This window comes from Pelobates fuscus, chromosome 3, assembly GCF_036172605.1.
Source record: "Pelobates fuscus isolate aPelFus1 chromosome 3, aPelFus1.pri, whole genome shotgun sequence".
Taxonomy (NCBI): Eukaryota; Metazoa; Chordata; class Amphibia; order Anura; family Pelobatidae; genus Pelobates; species Pelobates fuscus.
The window spans coordinates 95,879,816-95,905,384 of NC_086319.1; the positions used below are offsets into that span (position 1 = coordinate 95,879,816).

At 42.6% G+C, this 25,569-nt stretch overlaps 1 long non-coding RNA gene across 1 annotated transcript; it reads left to right on the plus strand.

Annotated features, from left to right (window-relative positions):
* Positions 1 to 4,205: 4,205 nt before the first annotated feature.
* Positions 4,206 to 9,226, plus strand: LOC134600850 (uncharacterized). The gene is made up of 3 exons (XR_010090371.1): positions 4,206 to 4,290; positions 4,626 to 4,728; positions 9,162 to 9,226. It is a non-coding gene; the product is annotated as an uncharacterized LOC134600850 (long non-coding RNA).
* The last annotated feature ends 16,343 nt before the right edge of the window (positions 9,227 to 25,569 follow it).

Sequence of the window (25,569 nt, forward strand, 5' to 3'; positions counted from 1 at the left end):
TTTAGGATGCTGCTATATTTTGAATATTTTATTATTTTTTGGAATTTAAATTTGTAGCGTCATTTATTTTCACTTTATCATTTGAACACATGTTGATTACGTTTACTTTCCTGTATATTTAAAGGAAATATGGCTAATATAACATAATTTCTCTTAAAAGAACACTCCAAACATCATAACCACTACTGTAGTGGTTATGGTACCAGGAGTGCCGCGATGCCCTCCGGTGTAAGTAGTCAAACTGTTTTATAATGGGGTCCACTGGGCGCAACCACCTTCCTGTTCTGGAGCCAAAAGCTCTCTTCCTGAGCTCACTGAGAGAGTGATAAGCACTGATTTCTTAGTGGGAGCTGCTGGCTCTCAGGCAGGATGTGCAGAGGTGGGGGTGCAGTTTTCACTTGGTTTGACTCCTTAAATGATAACCCCAGCAGCACTGTGTGATAGTTATGGTTGTTCGGACTGTTTCTTTAGTGGAGAGAATTTAGCAGTAAGCCTGTGACACACTATTGGCTTTGAAAGCGGGTTTTCGGATTAACCCCTTAAGGACCAAACTTCTGGAATAAAAGGGAATCATGACATGTCACACATGTCATGTGTCCTTAAGGGGTTAAGAGGTGTGTGGCCCAGTAGCAGGGGTCGGGCCATGTGGAACATTCAACGCCCCCTGTAATCTGTGGGGAAATGGTTTGTTCCCCTAGTTTACAGCTGCGGAGCGGGATGGGCGTGTTTTCGTGCGGAGTTCAATGCGTAGAGGAGTAGGCGTGGCTCGATGCAGAGCGGGGTGGGCGGGGCTCGATACAGAACGGGGTGGGCGGGGCTCGATACAGAGCGGGGTGGGCGGGGCTCGATACAGAGCGGGGTGGGCGGGGCTCGATACAGAGCGGATGGGCTGCGCCAGGCGGGAAGCGGCCATGGACAGTGGGCGGGGTGCGCTCCTCTCAGGCTGTTCGCGGGAGGGTGTCTTCAGGGCGGTGTATTCCAGCCGGTTTGGAAAGCACAGGCTGGGGGTGGTCTTCAAGTACAACCTGCAGCGCGGAGGCCGTACGGCCGTGAGTGGCGGGGCCCCGAGTTACGGCATGAGGGAAGAGCCGAGCGGCCGGTCCTGGGGATCTAAAACCAGCCGGGCCAGGGGGCCCCCGGGGGCACTGGAGCAGCTGCCAGGCCGGAAAGAAGGAGCGGGGAGGAGTATCACTGCCGGGGACAGAGACACGAGGAGCCGGGCTGCAGAGAGCGCGGAGCGGGGCAGGAGACGCGGAGCGAGAGCAACCTGTCAGCATCCAGACACACAGAGCGCGGGGCCCCTGGAGGATCCGCGGGGGAGGGGGAGAGCGGAGGCTGTGGCCTGTTATCGTGCTGCCAGCTCGAGGGCCATGGAGGATCCGCGGGGGAGGAGGAGTACCGCACAGGAGAAGCTACTAGGGGTCAGCTCCAAGAGCCTGTCTCTGTCCAGGAAAGGAGCCCGGCCCCCGGCCTCACCAGAGATCCCAGTCATGACAAGACCCAGAGCCAGGAGGGAGCTGGACAGCAGCCAGGGCAGCACCAGGAGGAAAGGTCTGACACCTGAGGTTATTATTATTCATATTATTGGTGTATTAGTACAGGCAGGGTGAATCAGTCAGGAACTGGTCAAAGAATTGCAAATTTACATGGATACACAAAGCACCATAACCACTACAGTGCACTGTAGACATTATGGTGGCAGGTGCACCATGGGATGGTGCAATTGTAATCTGCCAAATTTACTCGGTCACTTATCTGACTCAGTGCTTGTTTGCAATGCTGTCACTAATTTTTACTATTAGCTGCTACTCACTAAGTGCCTACCACCAGTGTAAAAAAATCGATAAAACTAGGTCCTTATATTCTAGACATAAACCTAAAATAAGAAGAAATAATAACATAAAAAAGAGTTGCTGTCCCTTAAAAACCAGCACCCATAAATGGTCTACTTAAAGGACCACTATAGGCACCCAGACCACTTCAGTTTAATGAAGTGGTCTGGGTGCCTAGTCCATCTAGGTTTAAAGGGACTCTATAGTCAACATATAAAAGCAAGAAAGACAGGTCCCCCAGCCTTCCTTCTTGCTTTTATATGAACTTACATTTAATTTAAAAAAATGTCGAGGTGTTTTTATATTAAAAACTTACCTCCGTTCCAGCGCCGAGCTCCCAGCCATGCTGCGCCCCCTTTTTCGTCATTTCGTCTTTGTCATTTTACAAGCGTGGGAAAGTTCTTTGGAATTTTCCCACGCTTGTAAAATGACAAAGAGCACTCTGATTGGCTTAAACCCACCAATCATAGTGTTCTTAGCCTAATTGCAGGGCGGGGCAAGGCTTTATAAGCCTTCCCCTCTGCGCGGAGCCCTCCATGGGTGAAGATGGATTATTTTTTTTGCGCTCGGGTTTTTTTTTTTTTTTTATTGCGTCGGTTATTATGGCTTTTTATTTGGCATTTTTTGGGGCTGAAGAAAGAAGATTTTCGAAGAAAGAAAACATCGAATGGTAAGTTGTTTTTATCTCATTTTTTTTTTTTTTTTTACAGGTTTTTAGTTAAAGGTCCCCCCCTCATTATTTTTAGGGTGAGGGGGGTAGGTAGGGAGATAATTATTTTTTTTGGGGGGGAAGGGTTAACTAGGGCAAATTTGTATTTAGGGCCCCCACCCACCGCGAAGGGGTGGGGGCCGGGGGGGGGGCAATAGGCCCCCCCCTTATTGTGAATTTTAGGGCCCCCACCCGCCGCACAGGGGTGGGGGCCGGGGGGCAGTAGGTCCCCCCCCTTATTGTGAATTTTAGGGCCCCCACCCGCCGCTCAGGGGTGGGGGCCGGGGGGGGACAATAGGTCCCCCCCTTATTGTGAATTTTAGGGCCCCCACCCGCCGCACAGGGGTGGGGGCCGGGGGGGGGGCAGTAGGTCCCCCCCCTTATTGTGAATTTTAGGGCCCCCACCCGCCGCTCAGGGGTGGAGGCCGGGGGGGACAATAGGTCCCCCCCTTATTGTGAATTTTAGTGACCCCACCCGCCGCACAGGGGTGGGGGCCGGGGGGGGACAGTAGGTCCCCCCCCCTTATTGTGAATTTTAGGGCCCCCACCCGCCGCACAGGGGGGGGGGACAGTAGGTCCCCCCCCCTTATTGTTAATTTTTGGGCCCCCACCCACCGCTCAGGGGTGGGGGCCCTAAAATTCTCAATAAGGGGGGGGACCTACTGTCCCCCCCCGGCCCCCACCCCTGTGCGGCGGGTGGGGGCCCTAAAATTCAATCCGGGGGGGACAATAGGTCCCTCCCTTATTGATAATTTTAGGGCCCCCACCCGCCGCTCAGGGGTGGGGGCCGGGGGGGGGGGGCAGTAGGTCCCCCCCCTTATTGATAATTTTAGGGCCCCCACCCGCCGCACAGGGGTGGGGTCCGGGGGGGGGTAGTAGGTCCCCCACTTATTTTTAATTTTAGGGCCCCCACCCGCCGCTCAGGGGGGGGGGGGACAGTAGGTTAGCATTAGCGTTAGCATTAGCGCTCCCCATAGGAAAGCATTGAAAAAGATTTTCAATGCTTTCCTATGGGGAAATGAGCGACGCTTGAGGTCCTCACACAGCGTGAGGACGTCCAGCGGCGCTCTAGCAAAGAAAATATTTGCTAGAAATCAGGAAGTTCCCTCTAGTGGCTGTCTAGTAGACAGCCACTAGAGGTGGAGTTAACCTTGCAAGGTAATTATTGCAGTTTATAAAAAACTGCAATAATTACACTTGCAGGGTTAGGAGTAGTGGGAGTTGGCACCCAGACCACTCCAATGGGCAGAAGTGGTCTGGGTGCCTGGAGTGTCCCTTTAAAGTTTGAAATCAAACCCTCAGTTTGCAACCACTTTCCTTAAGGGACTACTCCACACCTAAAATCATTCCAAACTCACTATTTAGTAGAAATACCCCAATGAATACGTGTATGTATTTTTTATGTATGTATTCATTGGGGAGGTATATCTTAAAAGAGCTTGCAAAAGCTGCAGTTCTTGTAAACTGCAGCCTATGTGAGCTCTCCCCTTTTTCCCCGGAAGAGACTTCCAGCTAAAGGAAGCAGGAATCAAACCTTCCTGACTGTTTGATTGACAGCCAGAGGTGTTTATTTATTTAATAAAAAAAAGTGCCAATGTGGTCTGGGGGCCTATAGTGCGCTTTAAATATTGTAAATCTAATTTAATTGCATTTGATTTATTTGTAGGTGTTTGGAATCCTGAAGATAACCAATGTGATTCCATTAACTTAAAAAGAGGTGGAAACAAAGTAAAAGCTTGGAAAACGAAGGTACTAGAAAATATGTTATATTTTGGCATATTAAACTGGTGAATACTCGCTGAACAGGTACCATAGGAGATATCTCTTTACAAAAATCCAATAAAATGTTACTCATCTATAAGTCCCTGAGAGAATCCTATTAACCTTTGTCCCGCAGGGGTTTACAGGATGTGTAGTTCAGTGCTTGGCTTGTTTTTTTTTTATTGATTTGATGTTATTTTAATGGATTCAATAAAATCTGCTTTTCTTTCGAAAACAAGAACATTTCTAAGTGACCCGAAAGTTTGAAAACTAGCACAGATATATATATATATATATAATTTGATTTTGTTTTATTTTTTTAGTTGGAAAACCAAGGTGCAGTATTAAATGTGATAACAAAAATGCTAGCAGAAAATGAGCAGCTTAGAGTGAGACTTTTACAATGCAGCCAGAAATGCCCTACTGGTAAGTGTTTCAGTATTTCATGTGTTGTTAATTGTAGAACTGGATATGTTAATACACATTCCGAAAATAAACTATGCCTTCCTTGCTTGTAGGTTAAAATCCTTTCCTAATCTGCAGTTGAATTTCTTCTTATCATATTAAAGGGGCTCTTTAGCACCATAACCACTTCAGCATCCTGTAGTGAGTATGGTTCCAGTAATGGTGTCTCACAGATCAACATCAAACCATTTTCAAACTTTATGACATTTACCTTGGCCAAGTAATTACACAGTCTGGCACTTTTCCAGTATAACTAAAGAAAGTGTCTACTTCCCCCTTATAGTATATTAAATTTAACCATTTTTATGTATGCTGACATTCTCGGCCAATTAGTTCCATCTAAACTTGGATGGAATTTACATCACTAATGCAGGAAATCATGCAGGACATCATTCTTAAGCGATACCTGAAGAGGGGACAGCAGGGGCGTACCTAGAGCATTTGGCACCCGGGGCGGGTCCTATTTTTGGCACCCCTCCTTCCCCCCCACACCCTCAACTTTAAATATAAAACTAACCAAAAATGTTTTTTATGTATTTAGCACTAAGCAGTGTTTGTGTGTTTGAATGTATGCATGTTTTTGTATGGAGTATATGTGAGTGAATGTAGCGGTGTGTTTGTATGTAGTGTTGGCGTTTGAATGCAAGCATGCATTTGTGTGCTGTGGTATTTGAATGCTGTGGTATGGTTATATATAATGGTGGGGTTTGTATGTAGTGTTGACGTTAAAATGCATGAGTGTATTTGTGTGTAGTGTTGGCAAGATTTTTAGATGTTTGCACATATACACATACATGCAGATACATATACACAGAAACAAAGTCACACACATATACACATTGACACACATGCAGACATTGTGGCGACTCTAGGAACAATATATATGGGGGGCACATAAGATACCACAGTCAAAACAGGAGGGGGAGGGGAAGCAGTAAAAATTCTCACTAGGGGATGGGGTAATATGCTGCCATTGGCTGTCTGATGCCAGCATGCTGTGTTCTTCATGCTGGCATCTGACTACACATTTGCATATAATTCACATTAGCCACCCAGATTTCTTGTTGTGGGCTGGCTGACACCTCTTAATTTCAATCTTTGTTTAGCAGATAACCCCTCTATTTACTATCCTTTGTGGGATTGCCATATTTAAGGACACCAAATAAGGTGCTATCTGCTAAACAGCACCATCATTTGGTATCTTTAAATATGGAAATCTTACATAAGGGCATGGAATGATCTACTAAACAGCTAAAGGATTAAAAAAAACCAAAAACACCCTTTTCTTATTTTCAGTTGTTTAGTAGATAAATCGCTTATTTGTTATCCTTATGTGGGATTGCAATATTTAAGGACAGGAAATAAGGGAGCTATCTACTAAAATTATACAGAAAAAGGGTGCGCTGTGTCTTTAAGTAAAAAAAAAGTGCAATATTCCTTTAAAAACACTCTGGTGCTTATATCAATTCACAACCTCTGTCATATACGTGTGTTGATATTACATACACTGGTGTAAGTACAAAAAAGGGCAAATGCCACTAATATACCAGTGCTATAGTGAAAATAAAGGAGAAATAAAATAAACTGAGCACTTACAATGCCCAGCTGTATGTACCATAGATCAAGTTGCTCCGAATTATATGTACATATGTATGAAAAACAAAAAGAAATACATAGTGTAATACAGTATTAAAAATTATAATATGGAGACAATATATATAATTAGACAATATATATAATTGCACTCACAAGTGGAGAGCAGATGAGTCTGCTCTAACTGTATCCGCTTTGTATATGCTTTAAACCAAGGATGACAAGGCGGCAGCAAGTCGGAAAAAACTCTTTAATTTCAGCAAATCTTCACAATTTAAAAATCACTTAGCTCCCTCAGTCCTTCTATGGAACGTAGTCCGTTCGGTATGGCTGCGGGCTAGCACAATACCGCAAACACTTCCTGGAGGCAGAGCCTGATGACGTAACCACGGGACGTGCGTGATGACGCGTTTCGCCACAGAATCGGTCTCCTGCTGTATTCCCAGCCCCTGGCTGTGTCGGCTGCCCGGCGCCCCTGCTGCTATGGCACCCGGTGCAGCCACACAGCTCACAGAACCCCAAGCCTGGCCAGCCCTGGTGGCACCCCCCTACTTGATGGCACCCTGGGCAGACCGCTCCCCCTCCACCTCCCCCCTCTCCCTCCTTAGTACGCCACTGGGGGACAGACTGTATGTCTGGGGGAACACAGGTTAGTGTCAAACTATTCAAAAAAGACTTTTGCCTGTACAGAGTGTAATATACCCAGCAAGGAAGAGATTAACATTCCCCCTCCTCAAAGGCTACACATTCTGCAGCAGCTGTTCAACATTTGGTGCAGGATGTGCAGTGAGCGTGTCCTGGTTGGTCAGGAAGATTACATGATATCCCCACCAGCCCAGAGAGCAGCAGGATGCCCCCTCACAGATGGTACCCAAGTCCAATGCCTAATTCACCTTATGTTAGCACAGGCCCTTGAAGATTGCAACTCCACCTGTGGTAGCTGTAAACCTGTTATGGACTGACTAATATTTTTTTATAATTCTTTATTTTTCGTGCATGGGTTAGTTTAACAAACAGTCACCCCATCCCCCAACAGCATTAACGTGCTTAGAAGTAGACAATGCATAACAGTTGCGGCAAAGTGAACAAATGCACATTTTTGTGTAAAGGTGAGTAAGAGAGAGTGAAACGATAGTCAGTGGTGTGAGACATTCAGGCTATACTGGCTGACTATGTGAGAGAGGTTATCTATTCTGTAGCATTCCGTAGCGTGGTACTTATGTAGATACGTTGTTTGTGTATAGTGTGCGTAACAGGTTATAAATCCTTAGTTAGTTGTGCTAGAGATTCCAGACTACATATGCCTTCTATCCTTCTGAGTATGCTGAGAAGATATATGACATCTAATATTCAACATCGCGTTCTCGATTAACAGTACTAGTTAAGCCTCTGTGAGCAAGCCAAAAATTGTGGGCATGTTTTATGTATGAGAGGTAGTCATAAATGGCTGGGCATGCTAGTTGAACGTATATGTCGAGCGTGAGGTGGCAGACATAGACCAGAGAATGCATATGAGTAAGCAAAATAGAGAATAAAGCAAAAACAAAACAATACATAGCACCCCAAGCCTGCCCGTCTCCAGTGCCTAATTAGTTAAGGGGCAGATTGGTAATTACATGGCATAGTCACCCCTGCTGATGTATTAAAAGTACTTGCAGTTGATCTGAACGTAAAATTAAAGTCACAAGTAACGAAACAAGTACTCAGCAGGTGTTGGAGTCAGATGTGATAGTCAGGCACCATGCCAGAGACAAAGTCCCGTTCTCCCTTCATCTGACGCCATGCATGGGTAAAGCAAGGTTCCCGGGTTGGTGGACTCTTCGTTAGGCTGGGAGGATACCTGGGATCCATAGATGTTGCAGTTTAACACCTGCAGAATCTGTCTGGACCGGCCCTCCACGCTTGTTGTGAGTTGATGTTTACATGCTTTATCCGGCAGGTCTCGTCGGACTTGCTTTGCGGTCGTTCGTCGCGGTGGGTGGCGTGATTGCACATAGCTTGATGTTGCCGCCATCTTGTAGGGTAGGCCTTGGGGGTCTCGCGCTGCCTATTCTCCACTTATCTCGAGCTTTCCGCGGTGGGGAGCGGGATGACCCCCCCGACACAAGGGGGGGAGAAACGGGACCGGCAAGCCAATCAGAAAGCGGTGTGTGGCAGTTAGGAAGGGAGGCAGGGCAGCGGCCGTCCACCCCGCTCTCCCCCCGAATAGGCCGCAGCTTCCGAAGCTTCGTGCTTCCCTCAGGGGACCCAAAACTCCCGATCTCGGGGTCCACCGCCTCTTCCATCATTGGGTGAGTGTCTTGTGGGCTCATGTCGAGTGCCAGGACTGCAAATTTTGGCTTAACAGGCCAGATTTCTCCGGAGCCTGTCCTGCATGCGACCGGTCAGCATGGCGGTCCGGCCCCACCCCCCCCTGGACTGACAAATATTAATGTTGTACATAAAGCATGTTTGACGTATGCAAGCATAAAAAGTTGGTGATGGGTGTAATCAGCCTCCTCATTTACAGGCAGTGCTCTGAGCTTAACTGAAATGTGAAGCTTCACGTCACACAGTCTAATATACTGCCGAATGCACCGCTTCCAAGTGTCTGCTTCTTGCATGGCTCCTCCCACCTTGCCTGCCATTGTCTCTTCTTCACTTCCTCGGATCAAGAGCAATTCACAGATAACGTCTGAGCCTATAACTTGCAAGAGGTGGGCAGGAGTTAGGAGTTAGACCATTTAAAAATGTCAAGTTTTTTTTATTTTATGTTAGCCATGTTTTAAATTGATATTTAAGGTTCCTTTTTTTTCTTTTAGACTCTCAGCAGAATGAATCTTTATTCGGATGGATTTAGAGAAGGACACAAGAAAAGACAGCGATGTAACTACTAAGTCTTTGCAATAACTACTTGGAGAGTATTTTCTGCACATCTAGAGCTACTATGCTTCCTTGTACATTGATCATTATAGACCCAGTGTTGTAGTGCTTAATGAATTGTGTTCATTCTGTAGCAGACTTTATTCATTTATTGTTGTGATATTGTTTACATTTGTAAATGCAGTACACAGTCATGGAGTTTACGTTAGCAATATGTAGTTTATTTCTGTAGATTATGGCTTAACAAGCCAATAAAGCCAAGTTGTATTTGCTCCTAAAATGTTTCTGCTAAATCTGTCAGATTACAGAGTTTAATTTGTAATTTTAAAATTATACATTTCTCTGTCCATGATGTTAATTAGTTTTTCTTTTGCATTTCTTACTGTTTTCACTCATGACCCTTATAAACAAATTCTGATACTTGGAGTTAGCAATTTTATGTGTGTTTCTCTCACATACATCATATTTTATCAGTGTACAATGAGTGAAAACAATTACTGTAACAGTAAACTTATCTATTGTTTTGAGCATTTAATGCAAATGTCTTCATATTCACGGTCTTCATGATATATTGTTGTATCTATGCATTTGTAATGTGATGTTACCCTGTAAGTATTTGTAATAAAACACAAGTTAGTTTTATTAACAAGGTAATCTACATTTACATGGTATATACATTTATTTCCTATGTTTCCTTTTTTCTGATGTGACTGAAGTTACTTTTTAGCTTAGTTGTTCTTAAATGCGGTGCTTGCATCTGATTTCAGGATGTTCAATTTTTCATGTTATTAAAGTGGGCTCTGTCACTTCTAAGTATTTCATAAAGATATAATCATTAACATTCCATCACAATTCAAAGAAACCATAAGACAAGTTGGGGACTACTTTGTCTTATGGTAAAGCCTAAGGTTAACAAAATGCAAAGCTGCACTGTCAACATTTCTCCAATCCCAACAGCTGTCACAAGTGATGGCTGCGGTATACCTTTCCCTCCTCTTCAAGAATCTTTGTGAAATATGCTAAGACGCCAGAAAGTGACAGCTCTGCTTTAAAGAGGAAAGTGACAGATCTGGTATAGGTCCGATTGCCAAAGGGTGCATTGGTGTTACGTTTTACTTATTTTATAGGACCAGTTCACACCCATAAAGCACTTTAGCTTTCTGAAGTGCTTTATGGGTAAGGAGTATCTTGTAATAATAACAGTTTATAAAAGTGCTGATTTCTTTGAGAGTTAATTAGACAGCCAGGGAGTTTTCTTTCTCCATCCGTTCGCTCCCCAAAGCTAATAGACATGACAGGTGCACCCTACTTGATCCCGTCTGCCTCCTCTCTGCATACCTCATATCAGAATGATGTAAGTGTGTGTGTGCACACAACAGGGGCACAAATGCATGCACAGAGGGAGACCTTCAGAGACTCCTTAATGAAAAGCCTCCCCGTGACGAGCCTTAAAGTCTCTGTCTCGTCCGGATTAAAGTGGAGGGCTTGCAGAGCTCTTTTAATATATTACCCAAATGAAAAATTGGTGCATGTATTCCTTGGGGGTATTTCTACTAAATGGAGTGTTCCACTAAACTAGTGGAGTGTTCCACTAAACTATGCCTTTATCCAGCAGGTCCTTTTCAGCTCCTGGTGCTTAAGTGCATGTGCACCACCTGAGGTCTATGGAGAATCCTGCAATTTAGCAGGATCGTTCATAGACAAAGTCTGAATCGTACAGCTGACATTTTTTACGGTTGCTGGGACTGAACAAAAGTTGACTCTCTTTACCATAATACAGTGTAGCCCCTTTTTTTTCCTCATGGAATTTTTTTATTTTATTGATATTCCAACGTGGACGGAGTCCTGATCAGTATTTTATAAAGAGTATATCTTCATGCAATACTAAAAGATGACAGATCTGCTTTTATAGCAAAGACTATAGGCTAAGAAGATACCCTAGAAGAGCTTTAATTGAAGTAAATAAAAGTATTTTTGGGGGAAAATAGGCTATGCTTTTTTTTTAGCACTGTGAGTGTCTTTTTTTCATTTTACAAAAAGTGCAGATTTCAATAGAAATTTGCTTTTTTTTCTTTAAATAAATTAACCCTGTTACACACGACATCCTGTTACTTCCTGATTTGGTTAGTTCAAACCTAAGAGGCAGCAATTGCCTTGCAAAGACTTCTCATCGAGCTGCATTGGAAAGTCTGTGTTGGACAGCCACAGAAAGTCTGGCCTGGGGAAGAATGGCTTGCAAGGGATTTATAAGCTTTTCGGCTTTTTTTTTTTTTTTTTTTGCGTTCTTTTTTAATTTTATTAGTTCGACGGGATTTATGGATTTTTATTTGCCATTTTTATCTAATGGTAATTAAAAAAAAATGTCTTTACAGGTATTTAGCTGTATTGTCTCCCCCCTCACTATTTTTTAGGGTGAGGGGGGTAGGTAGGGCTTCATTTTATTGGGTGGGGTGGGTGGGGTGGCTAGGGTCTCGGGGACCCCTGAACGTGGAGGGGGTACTTTTACACTTAGCCCCCATCCGTCGTCCTTAGGTAGGTGTGGGGGGGGGAGGATAATAGGTCCCACCCTTATTGTAATTTAGGGCCCCCACCTGCCGTTCATGGGGAGGGTGCCGTGGGGAGGACCCCCCCATTTTCATTTAGACCCCCCAACCACCACTCGTGGGGGGGGGGAGGACAAAGGTCATCCCGTCCCCCCCATTTTCATTCAGGGCTCCCACCCTGAATAGATGAAATTCCAGTTCGAATGCCCAAGTGTTTAATTGGGCATGCACAGGAATTTCACAGCGCTATCTAGTGTGGGCAGAGGATGTGTCCCACAGGAGCTTCATCTACCCACACAAAGATGGCGGCGCCCAGGACCTAGGTCCGGGCATGAAATAAAGATTAAAAAATAGGTAATAGGCTTGGGGACATTTGGGGGTGTGTCTACGTGGACAATTAGATGCAGTGGAGTTGGGAGAGGGGTTAAAAAAAAAAAAAAAAAAAAAGGATTCGGCCATGACAGTGCAGCTTTAACTTTACTAGCAGTCACAAATTCGAATCCCAATTTGCTACACAATGGTACATATTTGTAGAGAGTAGACCAATCAGAGTATTTAACTATCAGTATTTTGACAGTTTTCATTTAACAATTTTGTTGCCAACCCTGGGAAAACCTAGTTTTCTGGGTGATTTTCACAGATCATGTATATCCCCCTTTATAAAAATCCCTACAGCATTACCCCACATTTATTTTTTTGCCAGGTTTGAGGGAAAGGAATCGGGTCATATCAGATATGTGCCTTAATTTTTACATGCTTGTATACTTGCTTCACAGAAACACTATTTAGTGGTGATACTGTGTGTGTCACCATACTGGCCAGCATCAGTTTGATGCTATTTATAACCCTCTCTTAACCCTAAAACTAATTATAACCCTATCCCTAATTGTAATGCTGACCCTAATGCTAATCCTAAACCTAACACTAATCAAAAACGCTAGGCAGTTTAGTTGATTGCCTCCCAGGGGGATTGACCAGCCTGGGGGCCAATCAAGGAATACTTCTGAACTGTCTCATTGTGAAGTTGTCGAACAGTAGCAAATTGACAAATTATTCCAGCGTGCACTGTAACAACCGGGGATCAGCTGTCAATCATGCCATAGGTCCACTGTGACAACCTCAGGAGTTACACTGTCCAGTAATAGTGTACAACTTGTAATGGAGGTCCCGAGGCTGCCTGAGGATGATGAGGTGTCCCCATGATTGCCTGCCTTGTGGACCTTCAAATAGCTATTTCTATGTTGCCTCATCCTGAAATACCAATATTGCAGCGATCACAGTCATATTAAAGGACCACTATAGTGGCAGGAAAACATACTCATTTTCCCCTCCCGCCGGGCTGGAAGGAGAGGAAGAGGTTAAACTTACCTCTTTTTCCAGCGCCGTGCGGGGAGCTCTCCTCCTCCACTCCTCTCCTCCTCCTCTTCGGCTGAATGCGCATGCGCGGCAAGAGCCGTGCTCGCATTCAGCCAGTCTCATAGGAAAGCATTTACAATGCTTTCTTATGGACGCTGGCGTTTCTCACTGTGATTTTCACAGTGAGAAGCACGCAAGCCCTCTAGCGGCTGTCAATGAGACAGCCACTAGAGGCTCGATTAACCCAAATATAAACATAGCAGTTTCTCTGAAACTGCTATGTTTATAGAAAAAAGGGTTAATCCTAGCTGGACCTGGCACCCAGGCCACTTCATTACGCTGAAGTGGTCTGGGTGCCTATAGTGGTCCTTTAAGGGCATTTAGACCAAGTCTGTTGTACAGAGACTGTCAGGAAATACGTTTGTGACAGCTCTGCTGTGACGGTATTAAAGTAAAACTTCCATCCCCATAGCAACTTCAGCCATTTGCAAGATATAACCCTTCCATCCCCATAGCAACTTCAGCCATTTGCAAGATATAACCCTGAAGTGTGTTCCCCGATGCCGGAGATTGCTGCCTCCAACTAGGAAGTGCTTGCTATTTAATATTATACAATATGTGAATTCAGCATTTAGTACATCATCCCATACGGTGCAAACAATTAGATTGATATAGGTTTATAAAGTGTATAATAGCAGTCTGTGTATCTATATGAATGAAGAGAGAGATACATAGTGTTCTCTGTGATATAGTAAATTTTTTGAAAACATTTGTTAAAAAGATTCACAAGATTCATGTAAGAGGAGATAGTTCATAGATGCTGCCACCTGCTCACACGCTCCCCTCAATATGGCAACATACGGGTGAAGATTGGAGATCCTTATTAGTGTGTTTATTTTGTCAGTAATTGTGTGTGTGTGTGTGGGGGGGGGGGGGAGGTCTGTGTGTATGTCTGCGATTGTGTGTATGTAAGCCTGTGATTATGTGTGTGGGTCTGTGATTATGTATTTGTATGTGAATGTGTGTATAGGTGTGTGATTTTGAGTGTGTGTGCGGGTCTGTGATTGTATTTAAATATATTTTTGTATGTATGTGATTATGTGTGTGTATGTATGTGATTGTGTTTGTGTGGGTCTGTGATTGTATGTTTGTATGTGGGTCTGATTTTATGTGTGTGCGTATATATGTGATTGTGTGTAGAGGTCTGATTGTATTTGCATGTGAGTCTGTGATTGTATGTGTTTGTGGATCTGTAATTGTGTGTGTATGTCTGTGTGTGTACATATGTGATTATTTGTGTATGTATGTGACTGTGTATAGATCTGTGATTGTATATGTATGTGGGTCTGTGATTGTGTGCATAGGTCTGTGATTGTACGTGTGTGTGGTTCTGTGATTGTATGTGTGCGTGTGTGGAGCTCTGTGATTGTGTGTGTATGTCTGTGTGTGTACATCTGAGATTATGTGTGTATAGGTCTGTGATTGCATGTGCTTGTGTGTGTCTGTGATTGTGTGTAGAGGTCTTTGATTGTATATGTGTGGGTCTGTGATTGTGTGTGTATCTATTAGACAGCCACTAGAGGACACTTCCTGCTCTATAGCACAGGTTTTCTGTGCTAGAGCGTCGCTGGACGTCCTCACGCTGTGTGAGGACCTCCAGCGTCGCTCTATTCCCCATAGGGAAGCATTGAAATTAATTTTCAATGCTTTCCTATGGGGTGCGCTAATGCGCATGCGCGGCAATTAGGTCTCCTCGGCTGGCGGGCGAGATCAGTCTCGCCCAACGGCCGATGTAAGCAGAAGGAGGAGCGGCGGGGGAGGAGGAAGCAGCGACGTGGGACCTGTCGCTGCCTCTGGTAAGTCACTGAAGGGGTTTTTACCCCTTCAGCAACTGGGGATTGGGGGGTGGGAGGGAGAGGGACCCTCCAGTGCCAGGAAAACGTTTCGTTTTCCTGGCACTGGAGTTTCCCTTTAATGCGGCCCAGGGAATCCAAAAGATTGGACACCCATGCTTTAGAGCATGCTGCACGGCTTTATCTATTAAAGCGTTTAAATAGCCTTTCATCTGGAATTATCCTTCAGTCTACATTACATGACTATATATTCTGGGCCAATACAAATCATTGTCTGGAAATCTATTCATAAACAGGACTATACATATGTAACTATGTCAATTGTAGGTATTATAATTAAGAAATGATTTTAAAGATTCTCACTTTAAAATGTTGCCTTTCCAAATAGAAATGCAGTCATCAATAAATCTCTGCCACAGGACTAGATTTGCGCCAAAGGGGCAATTCTCCCAAATATATTCATCCTCCTATTTGCCCATTAAAAGGTTGGCATAGCTTGGTGGAGATAAAATTTCCCATTGGCCAAGAAAACAATTATGACTAAGGATGAATGCACCAAAGTTCATTAAGAAATCGATTTGATTATTCTTCCAGTCTGAATAAAAGGCCATTCACATCCTTGTAAATGTTCGATTACCGTATAAATTGATGTGACATTCGCTGTAACTAGTGTGTATTCCTCATTCAAATTTATTGATGTTAACATTTTTATTACCTGTGTGATATCCTGTAAATAAGATTTACATTTTACCACCTGTACCTGAAAAAAAATTGTCTATGTATTCTAAAAGATTGGAAGTGAGAGAACCTATTCCGGAGATGGTTGGCTTCCCTGGAGAGTTGGTAAGTTTTTTTGTGTATGTTTGGTTAATGGTTAAATACTTTACTTTGATCTTTACAATATATATAATCATACTCTCTTTTACTCAAAAAGCCTCTATTAAGGACTCCATCCTATAAATACTTTAATTTAATCATATATGATTTACATAGATTCTCCTCCAGTGTTTTGTAAGTCTCTGTGTCACTAAGTAATGTCACACTTTCCATTTCATAAACCGAAAGGTTCATAATCACCAGGCCTCCCCCTTTATCAGCCGTCCTAATGATGATATTCTCATCCTTCATTAAATCCCTCAGGCTTTACGTTCTGTTACTGTCAAATTATCTTTTTCATTTTTATCTATTTCCAGAGATCTGAAATCCTTTTCAACTATCTTTTCCAAACTCTTAATGTAATCTCTCTTCATCTGTTGGTGGTAAAACGCTGATTTGGAATGTAGATCTGTATGAGAATATTGATTACTAGCCTCCTGTGTTTTCTAGGAAGTACCTTTTTACTAATAACTTCCAGATAAACTTATGCAGGTCAATGGACAAATTAAACTTAGAAATGGTTGATGTTGGAAACACTTATTTCTTTCTCTTTATCTCCAAAACTTCTTCCTTGTGTATCAGGTCTCCTCTATTTATTTGCTTATTTTTCTTATTCTTGCAGTTAGAGACCATAGACTGTCTTTCCTTTCTCCCCAAGGATGTTTTGGAGGTGATCTGGTCATGGCTTTCTGTTTTAAAAAAAATCCTCCCCTTCAGAAGATTTGCAAGGTAGAGGACTCATATTCAGAGTAGGACTAAGGACTAGGCGATTTATCTAAGTAACACATTTCATTTATATTTTAAGATTGAAAATAGCACAGGGTTAAGTATGCTTGTAGATGAGATCACTTTAAAGCATATTATTTTCATATTTAGTAATGATTTGCATTTCTAAATAGAATCCAATATAGGTATGGCATGATTAGCTTTCTATAGGAGTTGGGTATGCTTTTACTTTATTTTAATACCATTAGTATCTATTATTGTTTTTGCTGGTTTTTATGGTCCCTATATCATGTGGGGACATATATCTTTTTAAATAATGGACCACACAGAGGTTTAGAGGTCTCATCTCAATCTTGTGATGTCAGCCTCTGAAGAACCTAAGATTCACGAAATGCGCAAGGCGGAATGTGACGAAATGCCTCCAGGGATATAGGTCTACCAGCAATTTTATGTCGTGGATATGTCCTACGGTGATACTCTTCTGGGAAGAGATTCGCAACTTAATATCTTTTGGAATTTTCCATCGGTCCATCCCTTCAGATCCATGGGTGTTTTTACTTACCAGATCACGTGAGGGTTTTACTTCACATGAAAAAAAGGTTATGAAGCAGGATCACACTGGAAGCACGGCGTGCTACATATGAACCTCCCAGGATTGAAATGGTGATACATAAGTTAAAAGATAATTATATTATGGCACAAGTCAGAAACTCATTGCCTCCCTTTCAAAAAATGTGGGCCACATGGGAAGAATATTCCAATCTGGTCCCTCATTATAGGGATATTGAAGCATTTATGACCCTTTCCTCTGTGGCACTGACCACCCTCCCCTCAATCCCCCTACTCTTCCTGCCTTTTCCCATTGCTGTTTCTGTCACATCCTGATCCATTCTGCAGAGATTTCGGGCCTTGACTTCTGTATCCAGTACTCTTTTTACAATTCTTGTTTTTTTTTTCTGTTTTCTATTCTTTGGTGTTCTTTATGCTGGGGTTTCTGGGTTCATTCCTTTATTCCGTTCCATGAATTTCCCAGTCTCCTGGATTCCTTTAAATGTTTGTTTTTTGTTGCCACACCCACAGTAATTCCAAATGATTTAAAGGCCACTATGCAGTGCTCACTTTGAGTACTGCATGCAGCTCATCAGTGTGTGTGGGGCCCCAGCTGGTAGAGTAGAGCCCGTGTATCTAGAGATACCTACTGTTTCCCTGTTACCCTCTGCTGGTAAAATACTGTATGACGGATTTATTCTGTCATGGGTCATTAAGCTGGTAAAATATTCCAGCCTGGCTATTTTGGACTTTACTGTGACACTCATGACAATTATCACTGTAGTAAATAACCCTGCATAAGCACCAGTTTGCCTTAATTTTGCTGCAGTTAGCTGCATTCCTATCCTGTAAACACATGTATTACATACATATATGTACGTTCATGTAACACACATTACACCAACATATACATACAACAGATACATTAAAAGCTTTGAGAACGCCTCTATTAGTGGTGAAATGCATTAGTTTGTTAATTTTACTTATATATTTACTATATTTCTATATTTAATTTCTAATGACATTAGTGATATTTTTATCCATGGATCTTACTGCATATTTTATCCTGACATTTGGTCACCAATTTCCTTGGTGGGGAACATACCAACTACACCATATGGAATCAGCAAAACCATATTTGTTTGTGAGTACATTTCTCTTTCTTTTATCACTTTTATCACACAGTGAGCGCTATATTTTTACATTTTGTTTTATCCATATACCTCATGGTTTTACCTTATACACCCAAGAGTGATAACTAGTGTACATCAAAGAGTATGCTTCTAAAGCTACTTCTGGAACATCCTTCATACGATCAAGACAAAGAACATACATCCACTTGCGCAGACTAAACCGCTGAGCCGCTATAAGTTGGAGCTAATAGCTCCACACACTGTCAATGCAATTGAATTTTTCCTTTTTCACACAACTATTGAACATACTACACTATATTGTCACTCTGTCCTCTTCTCGTTCCATATTACCACATTGGCCCGGACTTGAAGAATTTATCACTGCTTCTCTTCCTCCACATAACAGATAATAGATAATAAAGATAATGTGAATTTTGAAAAGAAAAAACATAAAAGCATATGGTTAGTAACTGAAAATACATAAACAGACCAAAAAAAATTGATTTGTATAAGAATCACTAAGGAAACACACCAGTGAGGCCAAACTTTCCCTTATAAGAATCCAATGTGTTTTATTTTGGAAGGGTTACCCTAACATCTTCTACATTCATGAAAGCCTAGTTTATTGAAAACCTGCTGGGTATATGTGATAGTTATAGGATCTATTGTCCTTATAGTGTGGGGATGTCCATTGGTGTAGGAAATGGGAAGGAGAGATTGAACAAATCCCCCAAAGTGGTAAGATTATCAGTCATGATGGTTTAACTTTTAAAATCAAATGCTTTTTCTGTTTTACCATAGAGAAACAAAGAACAGATTTTTTAACATTTCAACAAGAAGCAAATATATCAGTGGAAAGACCTTTATTAAATAGCTGATTTTTTTGTGGCGAAATTGCATGTTTAGTTCAGGTAGCTTATCAAGTTGTATTATTTGCCATAAAACCCTCCATCCCATGGCTGATGTTTCAACTAATCCCTCCATATTCTGCTAATATTATACAATGAGGAGGTGTGTATATCTTACCTGGTCAGGGAGTGTGTAGCAGTACCTGACTAATACCCATGGGAGGAACTTATCTTTGCTTTGTTATACGAGAGATCCTGTATGCATCCTTTATTGGAAAAGCCATGAGTGCTTTTTATTCATAAGATGCCATGCTTGTTGCATCAAACCTGAACAGAGGAACTCAGCAGCTAGCAAGGCAGAAACTCAGCAACCACAAAACCATGATGTACGTAAAAGCAGGAACAGAGGATACAGGTTGGCCGTAAATCATGATTGCAAGAACATTGGGACAACGTTGCCTGGAGCTGCAGGAAACAATACCAGGCAGGACTCAGAATCTGTGGCTATCCCATTGACATAAGAACTACCGTAAATAAAATCCATTGGGTTTTTAATTAGTTCTTTGACTTTTCAGAGCAAATATGTGCCCCTTACACTATCACTGGGGAGGATATTAGTAGAATAGAATACACACTTATTTGCTTCGTAAAGGTTGTGAAATATAAAAAAGATCTCCTTGAGGATGAGGTACATGTAGTGTTTTGTATGCTGTACCTGCTGTGAGGTGACCGCAGACACACTGTGGGCTTATGCATTAATACTGACCGTCACCATGCGAGGCAGCACTGCTAACAGCATCAAATGAGCTACATCCTGCACTGCTGGGGGACTTAGCTCAGGTAGAGAGCTTTCGTCTGTCAGAGAGGATGAGACTAGTACCTGCCGGACTACAGGTAAGCAGGGCCGGATTAACATAAAGGCTCAAGGCCCATGCACATGGAATACTCAACTAATCTAAAAAAAATGCTCTTACTCTAAAATGTCGTGCAAATGACTTGGAGAATGGAAATTTTGGAAGGACGCAGGGAAATAACACTTTTAAGATAGGGAATGTGTAGGCTTTAAATGCATTCTTCATAGTGTCTCTACAACACCACCTCCACCAGATACAAGATACTTGTGAGGTAAATAGACAGATTTCTATCTATAGGGCTACGTAAATAGGCCCATCATAACTGGCAGCACCAGGACAAAAAGCCTCTTAATCTAGCAATGAGGACACGCAAGAACATTGTGACAGCATTGCCTGGAACTGCAATCTCCCTGCATGCTGAGATCATTGCAATGCATGCCCACAAACTTTAATGGACACAGGTGCCATGACACTCTGTGTCCTATATGGTACTGATTTGACGTGTTTGCTGCTGATTTTTGATTGTTGGCAGAGAATATGCCTTTAGTTTCCCTCCACGGTGTCGTGTGACTAATTAGTGTTACAAGGTCTCAGGTGTGGTAAGCAGGTGTGTTAAATTTGGTGTTATCGCTCTAAAAAAAAGGAATTGGAAAGCAATACACCTTCATACAAAGTAGAACAATATTAAATACTTTAGCAACAACATAAAAAAAAAATGTGATAAAGAAAAAAAAAAAGAAAGATCTGTGTTAAGGATATTTACATTTTATCAATCTAGAATCCATATGTTGCAGAAAAGTAATTAGTTTTGTAAGAAATCATATCAAACCTTTCAAGCTGTCACATACTTTCAATGTTAATGTGCAATAAGAAGAAAAAGCTGGTTGTTTACTTCATTCTAGACTGCGCATTGACTGGCATTTTTACAATATGTTTCTTAACTTAAGAAAGGCAGTTTGTCACTTTTTGAATGCTTTTGCATTTGCAGACACAGCAACTGGCAATTCTGCACTGTTCCATTGTCACACTGGTGATTATGTTATTACGCATAAATCCCATGTGAATGATTATCCTTGTTTTTTGTTGCGATGGATGGTGTATGTGTCTTTATCGCTGCATACATTGGCATTTTATACAGTTGATTTGCATCTCAAAGTTATCGAGCATTAAGAATACTGTAGAGAACAGATGTATTACTAAAGCTGTGACTGTTTGTTTATTTTATTGTACTTATGAAATCCTAACTTGTGGTTGTATATAGATCTAAGCATTTCCTTTCGTTATGATTGATTCTACTTTTTGGTATACTACTGAAGGTGTTTGTAAATGAAATTGCCTTGTAATGGAAATTCAGACTTAAATCTTTCTTTTTGACCAAACTTGAAAATAAAAAGATCCGAATGGTACTTGCACTCTGTGTCTGGGTCACCTCTAAAGACCCTAAATCACAAAATACAAAACCACCAAAAGATACCGCATTCAAGAAAGAAAGTATATATATGAATATACATTTATTGCCACAACTTAATAAAATTGGAAATAGTTCTCATCTCTCCTGTGTAAAGACACCAGTGGTATATAGATTGTCCTATTCAATGGTTTGCCCACCACTATGAGAGTGTAGAGACAGAGTATAAAACACTGACTGTAAGATCCCCAACAAGTGCTGTCTACCTATACACAGCTAAAGTACAAGAGAACCAGCCCACTCTCTGTGGTGGGCAAACCATGCTTTGGTTCAGTGTATAGTGCGAATAAAGGGGACAGGAGCCCATTGTAGATACTTTTGTCATGGGAGAATTACAGAGGGCTAGAGATAAATTTAGCATGGAGACCAATATCAGCCAGAACTTCCCAGAGAAACCTCTAAATAACACAATTGAATGCCTTTTCGTTGTTAAGACCCAATAACATTGACTTCAGTCCCTTCATGTGCCTAACATCAATGAAATCATCTATCAAATAGATTCTGGTGCTTCCCTGTTTTGAATTAATTCCACTTAGTCTGAGTTGACCACAACTGGGAGAAGTTTGTTGGTAAATATGTTTGTTTACATCTTGATATCTATGATAAGTGAGATTGGTCTATAGGTCCAGAATCTTGATGGATCTTTACCTCCTTTTGGAAAATTTGCAATTGCAATCTCCAGCAACTCTTTGGGAATCCCACCCTGGAGCACAAAATTATTACATAGTTACATAGCTAAAAAGTGATTTGCGTCCATCAAGTTCAGCCTTCCTCACATTTGCTTTTGCTGTTGATCCAAAAGAAGGCAAAAAAACCTAGTCTGTGGTGGCACATACAATTATTGTTCTTACTGTAAAAAAAAACTTTCCTTTGCTTTAGACGAGACCTTTCTTCCAGTCTAAATGAGTGACCTTGTGTCCTAAGTATAGTCCTCTTTCTGAACAGATTTCCAGACAATGGTTTGCATTGGACCTGTATATACATTGTATAATGTAATCATGTCCCCTCTGAGGTTACGTTTTTCTAAACTAAAGAGGTTTACATTTCTTAACCTTTATTCATAACTAAAATGTTACATATTTACATAGTTACATAGCTGAAAAGAGACTTGCGTCCATCAAGTTCAGCCTTCCTCACATATACTTTTGCTGTTGATCCAAAAGAAGGCAAAAAACCCAGTCTGAAGCGCTTCCAATTTTGCAACAAACTAAGAAAAAATTCCTTCTTGACCCCAAAATAGCAGTCAGATGTCTCCTTGGATCAAGCAGCTATTACCCCACTAATTAGAAATTATATCCCTGTATGTTATGTTTTTTCAAGTATTTATCCAATTGCAGTTTAAACATCTGTATAGACTCTGACAAAACCACCTCTGCAGGCAGAGAAGTCCATATCCTTATTGCTCTTACTGTAAAAAAAAAACTTTTCTTTGCCTTAGATGAAATCTCCTTTCTTCAAGCCTAAATGTGTGACCTCGTGTCCTATTTACAGGGCCGGCGCTACCATTAAGGCGGACTAGGCAGCCGCCTAGGGCGCCCCTTGGGAAGGGGCGCCGCCAGGAGCGCCGGCCCCCCTAATGCTGCAGCCGCCCGGGCGCAGCATGAAGAGAGGAGCTGACAGGAGGGAAGCGCTCAGCGCTCCCTCCTGTCACTCCTTCACTGTAGCGTGGCCGAGCTCTGTACTGTCCGCCGGTACAGGGAGCATTTGTCTCCTGTACCCGGACGGACTAACAGGAAGTGAACACTGAGTGTTCACTTCCTTTTAGTCCGGCCGGGTACAGGAAACAAAAGCTCCCTGTACCCGCGGACAGTACAGAGCTCGGCCACGCTACAACATAGGTAGGGGAGGGTGGGGGGAATAAAGGGGGGGGAGAAATAAATGGAAAGGGAGGGAGGGGGGAGAAATAAATGGAGAGGGAGGGGGGAGAAATAAATGGAGAGGGAGGGAGGGGGGAGAAATAAATGGAGAGGGAGGGAGGGGAGGGCAGGAGAAATAAATGGAGAGGGAGGGAGGGGAGGGCAGGAGAAATAAATGGAGAGGGAGGGGGGGGAAATAAATGGAGAGGGAGGGGGGGAGGAGAAATAAATGGAGAGAGAGGGGGGGAGGAGAAATAAATGGAGAGGGAGGGGGGGAAATAAATGGACATGGAGGGGGGGAGAAATAAATGGACAGGGAGGGGGGAATAAATGGACAGGGAGAATAAATGGACAGGGAAGGGGGGGTAAATGGACAGGGAGGGTGGGGGAATAAATGGACAGGCAGGGTGGGGGAATAAATTGAAAGGGGGGGGAAATAAATTGACAAGGTGGGGGGGAAGTAATTGACAGGGAGTGGAATTGACGGGGTTAGGAGGGGGAATGCGTGTGGGGAGGGGAGAAGAGAGTGACAAGGGAGGGGGGAGAAGAGAGGGACAAGGGGGGGGAGAAGAGAGGGACAAGGGGGGGAGAGAAGAGAGGGACAGGGGGGGGAGAGAAGAGAGTGACGAGGGGGGGGAGAGAAGAGAGTGACGAGGGGGGGAGAGGGGGAGAAGAGAGTGACGAGGGAGGAGGGAGGGATTGACATCCATCACACACACAATGCACCCCTTGCACACAGAAAAACACACAATGCATTACACACACAGACACACACACAAGCAATTCAACCCTTACATACAATGCATCCCTTACACACACAGAAACACACAATGCATTCCTTACACACACTCAATGCACCCCTTACACACACTCAATGCACCCCTTACAGACGCACACACTGCATCCCGTACATACACAGAAACACACATTGCAGCCCTTACACATACAAACACAGATTCACACAATGCATTCCTTACACACATATCAGGACATCCCCTACTCCTGTGAACAAACTATTTAGTGGAACATGAAGGTGGACCCTGGGGCCCAGACCATGAGCTGTGTAAAGGGCCTTTAAAAAAATGGAGCTGCTTTCCGTTCTCCCAGAACACAAACAGCCTCCAGAGAGCCTGTTCTACACCAGACGAGTGGAGCCAGACTGCAGCTAGAGCCCATCACCATCCTCATCTGATTGTAAGTAGGCAATCTAGTATATTATTCGTGGCACTAATCTCTAATTTACCTCACATTAAAGGGACACTTTAGTCCCCAGAACCACTGCAGCTTAATGTAGTGGTTCTGGTGTCTATAGCCTGTCCCTGCAGGCCTTTTAATGTAAACACGGCGGCACTGCAGCACTTGCGTTAGTTAACATGGGGCATTGTGACGTCAATAGGGGGGGTGGGGGCGGCAAACTTTACTTTTGCCTAGGGCGGCAAAAATCCTTGCACCGGCCCTGCCTATTTATAGCCCTGTTTATGAATAGATTTACAGATAATGGTTTGTACTGGCCCCGAATATATTTGTATAATGTTATCATATCCCCTCTCAGGCGCCGTTTTTCCAAACTGAAGAGATTTACATTTTTTAACCTTTCTTCATAACTAAAATGCTCCATTCCTTTTATCAATTTTGTAGCTCGTCTCTGCACTTTTTCTAGTGCCATGATATCTTTCTTTAGAGCAGGTGCCCAAAATTGCACAGCATATTCAAGGTGTGGTCTTACCAGCGATTTATAAAGAGGCAAAATTATATATTTTTTTCCTTTTATCAATTTTGTAGCCCGTCTGAATTTTTTCTGTTATACAATTTAAGAAGATGTGAGGCTATCAAATATTTGATTTTTTTTTTTTAATAGAAAGATTAGATGAATTCATTTGGACCTGCAGTTTTTTTGCTTTTCAGTCCTTTGATTACATGATATATCACTTCAATGGTGATATCTATGCATAAAATATATACCTTTTCCTTTTTAAATATTAGCATGCACACCTCATCCATAAGCAGCTGAAACCAATGGTCCCTATTCTTCATGTTTCATTTGGTGTTTCTATAGTAGTTCCTTTAAGTTCTGAATTAGGTGGGGTGGGTTCTCATTTCTAACTGTTTATCTCCTTGCTGAATAGTGAATCAATGTGCCCCTTATGAAGGCCTTAAATGCAGATCAGATTATGCCCACATAAGTGTGATGGAGGCTATTCTTTCCAAAATAAAGATCTGTGTCCTGGGCAACAACAGCACACGTTTTTAGATTTCTAGGTTGCCTAGGAGTCTGTCTTCCAGAC